General features: G+C 34.5%; 1 protein-coding gene across 1 annotated transcript in view; it reads left to right on the plus strand.

Moving 5' to 3' along the window:
- Window positions 1-6418, plus strand: part of LOC106467430 (RNA-binding protein 42-like) — a 66928-nt gene that overhangs the window by 39516 nt on the left and 20994 nt on the right. The gene's annotated exons all lie outside the window — the stretch shown is intronic.

Consider the following 6418-nt stretch of genomic DNA (forward strand, 5'->3'; position numbering starts at 1 on the left):
TTATATTATATTATTATATTACATTATATTATATTATTATATTACATTATATTGTATTATTACATTATATTATATTATTATATTACATATTATTTACATTAACAAAAATATCTCGTAATAAACTCCAGTTTGCGTTAAAGAAAGTTAAGAATATTGTATGTCATTTTGGCTTACTGGACAGGTTGTTAGGTATGACATTCAAGACACAACGCAATCTGATTGGGTCAGCTACTTTACGAACCTCAGAGCCAAAATGTCATTAATAAGTTCCATAATAAGCACAATATTTAGCCAGACGACAATGAAGTAAAGTAAGTATTCAAAAATGAAATTACCGTTACATTTAAATTGTTTAAAACTTAATATGTGTTAATATCCTTTGGGATTATAATAAAATATATTAAAGGTGTAAAACAATAGTTAATGGAATACTGCCAAAAAACCGATTGAAAATGAAACGTGATGTGAAATACAAACTTAACGCGTCTCAATTAATACTTAGAGTATTAAAGATCAGAAGCAACAACAACAAAATACTGTGAAAAAAGTACAAAAAAAAGGATAATGGATTTACTCGCTAAAAAAATTTAAAGTAAAGAAAATTGTAACAAAAACAGTGTGGTTTAAGAAGTCAAAATTATGAAACTTGTAGTGTCGGTATTCGAATGTGTATACTTATTTTAGTTTTTATAACGTCTAACAAGCCTGAAACTCCAACAAAATAAAACCTTCTTCAGTAAATGTAAGTCAATTTATTAATGATTTTAACCTTCGGCTTTCCATACGACCTTGTACGAGATTATTAACAAATTGAGAAGCCTTTTTTTTTTTCGTAGCTTTTTAGGGTACTTTTGAACTTGATTTACTGAATAAAATACACAACGGGGGAAAAGCAAGCACTAAAAATGTTAAGAAAAGTTAACATTTTCTTCAAGAGAGAAAACTAAAACTGGTACAAGAATGATAATTAATTAAGGAGCATACACAACTTTTGATATTTAACGATTTCTGTATAATGATTTGAACTTATTTTGTGGCTGGTGTATGTGCATACATAATTTATTTACACAATCCAATTAATAAATAGTACGAAAATATACCAATGTTGGGTGTGTTAGATATACACAATTGTTTCGGTTTAAGTTAATGCGAGAGGTAAATTTAGATATGCTAGAAGCAATAGGTTATCGCATGTTTGTTTACATAAGTTTTTGTGAATCATGCGTTGTGTAGTTCATTAATTATGAATTGGTGATTGTTATATTATTGTGTCGTGTTGCTAGAACCTTCTGAGTTTTTATAATTGTTTTAATTGGGTGTTATTGCAGCATAATATCTAGTAGTGTAAGGAACGTTCTAGAGCTCTGTCGGGGTTTACATGCTCGTCGAAAATTTTGTTCGAAACATAGATCTAGAGTGCGTGAGTGTGAGTTTAGTCAAAAATAGTGTATAGTGGCGATTTTTAAAGTGAAATTATCATAAATTGTATTTTAATAACAGAACAGAAAGAATAATTCTTCTTGTAAAATTGTGTTCTAAGGTAACTGAACTAGCCTGTGTGGACTTTGATGAAAAAGAGAGAGTTATTTAAAGTTCTGGATACAACTGTGATAACCACAAGTGCAATAAATATTTGAATATACGTTAGACTTATTTTAATATATTATTTTAAAACAAGTGGACTGTGCACTGTTTTTTTATTGTTGAAATTTATTGCCAACAAGTCACAGATAACTACTGTAAAGAATCCAGCCCATACATAAAACCTGACAGTAACGAGCCAGCCAAGATCTACAGTGGTAAATAGCAATATAAGTAGATGTAAACAACAGCAGCAAATAGGCTGTAATGGTGTAGAACATCGTAATGTCAGTGTAATTACAGCAAATAGGCTGTAAATACGCACAGATGTAATGGTGGCGAAAATATTGCAGAGGTCACAACCACACTATATAACCATGTCGACTGACTGATAAGTGCATAGAGAAGGGCGAGTGACTTGTACTTAATGATGGTGATCAATAAGAGTTTGTTACACAACAACAAGAGGGAGAAAGGCTGAAAGAAGATAAGTAGAGAGAGAGGAGAGACTAGAAATAGAGAGAATAAGAGCAAATATTGATATCACAAGCTCATCCAACAAAAAGATGGAGGACACAAGCTGCCCAAATGTGATGAAAAGAAAGATGATATGGATGCTTTTCTGGTGAGGTATGAGACAAATGTGACTGGGCAGTCTGTCTCAGCCCCCTTCTCACAGGAAAAGGCCTACTAGTGTATGTGTGCATAACTTCAGAAGATGCCATGGACTGTCTCAAGTTAAAGGTGGCTTTTCTGAAATGTTATGAACTTACTGAGGAAGGTTTTTTGCTGGAAGTTCAGAAAAGTCAAACCTGACAGTAAAGAAGCTGTATTTCAGTTTGTAGCATGTCTATGGTGATATTTCACAAGGTGGACTGACATGGCCAAGTTTGAAGATAGTTTTGAAGGACTGGAAGACCTACTAATACCTGAACAGTTCATGATTACATGTTACACTGTCATATCACCGTTCTTAAAAGAAAGACGTGGACGAAATGATCAAGCTGGCAGAACAGTATATGGAACCACATGGAGGGAGTATAACTTGCAAGTACAAGAATAACAACTCAAATTTGAAGCCACAGGTGGCTGACCAGAAGCAAGATGCCACCAAAGGTGACAAGAAGTCAACATACAAAAAGGAGAAAATATACTATACTTGTAATAAAGTAGGGCACATTGTGAGTGAGTGTGAGAGAAGACTTTGTGAGTGTCATGATATAAAAGACTGTTTAGTTTAGATATTATTGATTAATATGTTTTGTGTGTGAATATTTTATTATTGTTTAGTTTTGTTATAATAAGAGTTAAAAGCAGACAGACAATAGCAGGAGAGAGTAAAGTTATAGACAAGGAAACGTTCGGCGTGAAGTTAACTGCTGTAGAAGTGATATGCCTAACGTTTAATGTTAGGGTAAGACTAACAGTAGATTATGGTAACTCACTCCACAATTATAAGTGAATCACACACAGAATACTAGTGCAATAGTAATAGAGAAGATAATTTGGCATGTCAGCTGCAATTTAAAGTAATTGAATAGGCCTAAGTGGACTTTTGACAAGAAGAGAACTACATATATAGTATTTATAATATGGCAATAATCTCTATAGTGTGAGGAATTTGTTATACATGCATTTAACTGGTTCCGAATATATATATATATATATAGATATATATACATTATTTTACAAATAAGTGAAGTGCTTGCTGTTTATTTATCGTTGAATTTATTGCTAACAAGTCACAGACACCTACTGTAAAAGAATCCTAAGCCCAACACCATAGTATATATTTATCCTATTAAGAAATATAAGTAAAAGCCTTCTTATTTTGACAATTGGCAAAAAAAGAAGGTAATATTTTAAATTCCTGACAGTGACACCCGATGGATGCTGCCAGTTCATAAGGATGCTGTTTGGGTTAGTCAACTCAGCAGTGACATCCAACTGCATGATGAGGAAGATGTTGCACAAAACCATCAATATCGAGCATTATGTGGCTGGCATTCTCACCCACACAGCCAGATGGGAAGACTACTAGGAGAAACTGAGAGAGCTGTTTGGACGAGTGAGGGCAGCAGGTCTGACCATCAGATGATCTAAGTGCTACATCAGTTATTCTGTGCTAGACTTTGTTGGACACAAGGTGGGTGACTGACAGATAGCCATGGAAGAAGAGATTGTTTGTTTGTTTGTTTTAAATTTCGTGCAAAGCTACACGAGGGCTATCTGCACTAGTCATCCCTAAATAGCAGTGTAAGACTAGAGGGAAGCCAGCTAGTCATCTCCACCCACTGCCAACTCTTGAGCTATTCTACCAATGAATAGTGGGATGGACCATCACATTATAACGCCCCATGGCTGAAAGGGCGAGCATGTTTGCTGAGACAGGGATTCGAACCCGCGACCCTCAGACTGCGAGTCAAATGCCCTAACCACTTGGCCATGCTGGGCCTGGAAGAGGAGAAGCTAACATGCATACAAGATGCTCTAACAACCAAGCAGCAAGTCAAACCCTTCCTGGGGTTAGCTGGATATTACAGGAAGTTCATCTCAAACTGTGCTGAAGTCGTTGCACAACTGACTGACTTAACTAAGAAAGGTATGGCATTCCAAAAGTTGAAGATGTTAGAAAGTTTACCAATCCTTAGAATGCTAGACTTCAACAAACGTGCATTGTTCAGGCCAGTGCATCAGACTTTGGAATTGGAGCAGAACTTCTGGAAGAACATGAAGATGGACTGTTTTCTGTAATGTACATCAGCAAAAAGCTGTTGACTAGTGAGAAGAATTACTTTGTGATTGAATGAGAATGTCTGGCCATCATATTTACCATCTGTAAAAACCAGAACTACCTCTATGGGAGGAGTTCATCATCCAGATGGACCATCAGCCCCTTGCTTACTATCAGGGGTGCAAAATCGACAGTGTGAATATCATGAGGTGGGTATTGTATCTCCAGAACTACTAGTTCTGCGTAGAGTCCATCAAAGGGACTGCAAATGTTGGTGCAGACTGTATGAGTAGACTATATATAGTTTAAAAAATATTATTTATATTTTTATTGGCTTATTGTTAGATATACAAAACTGTTTCAGTTTAAGTTAATGCGAAAGTTAGGATTTAGATAGTTTGTATGGTGTGAGTGGTAAATTTAGTTATTTTTTAGAAGTGATAATTTATTACAGGTTTGTTCTGTTTGTGAGTCATATGTTGTGTTATGAATTGATGACTGTTATATTAGTGCATCATTTCATTGGAACCTTTTGAGTTTTTGTTTTATTCGAGTGTTATTGCATCATAATATCTAGTAGTGTGTGGAACATTCTAGATATACCACTGTGCCGATTATATTAACATCAATAAAATGGTTATAAAGTAAACAAAATAATTTTAGGACTGATTTAGGATAACATAATATCAAGGAGAGAATATTTTAAAATTTTGATTAACGATGATTGTTATACAAAAATGAACAGGGAATCATAAAAACAATGTTAAGACTCCATGTTCTTATTTTAGTTGAATATAAATATCTACTATAGTTAAATATAAAGAACTACATATTTTAAGAACTTAAGGAATCCAAAGCAAAGTCTCATGATTATAATTTTGTTATCCCAACTTTGTAGAGTGATGTGGGCCTGTTTTAGTTGAATCAAACTTTTGGTCCAATCATAGTAGTTTTAAAAAGTCATGGAATTCCTGTCGCTCTTATTCTGGATAATGATACACTGACGGAATTGGAAAGAGAAGAATTATTAATTTTTTCTATATAATAATTCATTATGCCATACTATACACTGGGAGTCACCCAGTGAACTTATAAAAGTTACCAGAGTCCATATCTGAATCATTTTGGAATGTCGTTAAGAGGTTTGTTTTCTAATTTTGTGCAAAGCTACTCGAGGGCTTTCTGCACTAGCAGTCCCTAATTTATAAGTGATAGACTAGAAGGAAAACAGCTACTTAACATCACTCACCACCAAATGTACTGAAAATGAACTCCATTCTCAGATCAGGCTTTCTCAGTGCTTTTGATAATATAGTGTACATGCGAAGGAAATGATGTCAGCTGATACCAGCATTTATTTGAATAATACAGCTTCTTTATGTAATTTCCTACTGAACTTTTTAAACAGTATGACATTTATGAGTCAGGTGCGCCCCCATTCAAGCTCGAAAGTGGACCTCAAATAATGGCAGTTTTTGTGAGACATTTCTTGTTAAGCCACATTAACACATTACATACGTGCAAATTACTTCGTAGCATTGGGCCTTCCCTTGAATTGGGAGGCCCACACGAGAAGCCTCCTTTGCCCCCTTCCCCCAAGTCTTTTTTTCGTGAAATGGCGCTCCTGTTTATGAGGTAGATTGAGGGTCGAATCATTAGGAGAAACTGTAGAATTCTTGGGGACATTGTCGGTGCCCCAGAGGGGCAGTAGAGAACTGCGACCACTGAGTACTAATTTGGTCCTCTCTCAGTTTTAATATAAAGTACTCAACGTTTTGTATGTGTGTGTGTATATATATCTATATATATTGCATTAGATAAAGTTGAATGGTGTCAAATATCAGAAATAACTGGTCTTAGAAAGTATTTTGTACATCAGATATGTAAAGGGCAGAAGTAAGGTCTATTTCAGTCATTAGCAGACAGTAAATAGCAGCAATAACATTGTATTTATTAATGAAAAACACTTCTTAGTAACATTAGAATAAATAGAATATACATCGTAACAGGAGTCACTATTTTTCTGATCCAGTGTAGAATAGAAATCAAATATCTGAAAACCATGTTATTTAATAGATATTCAATTTATACAAGAAAAACAAA

This window comes from Limulus polyphemus, unplaced genomic scaffold (assembly GCF_000517525.1).
Source record: "Limulus polyphemus unplaced genomic scaffold, Limulus_polyphemus-2.1.2 Scaffold2613, whole genome shotgun sequence".
Lineage (NCBI taxonomy): Eukaryota > Metazoa > Arthropoda > Merostomata > Xiphosura > Limulidae > Limulus > Limulus polyphemus.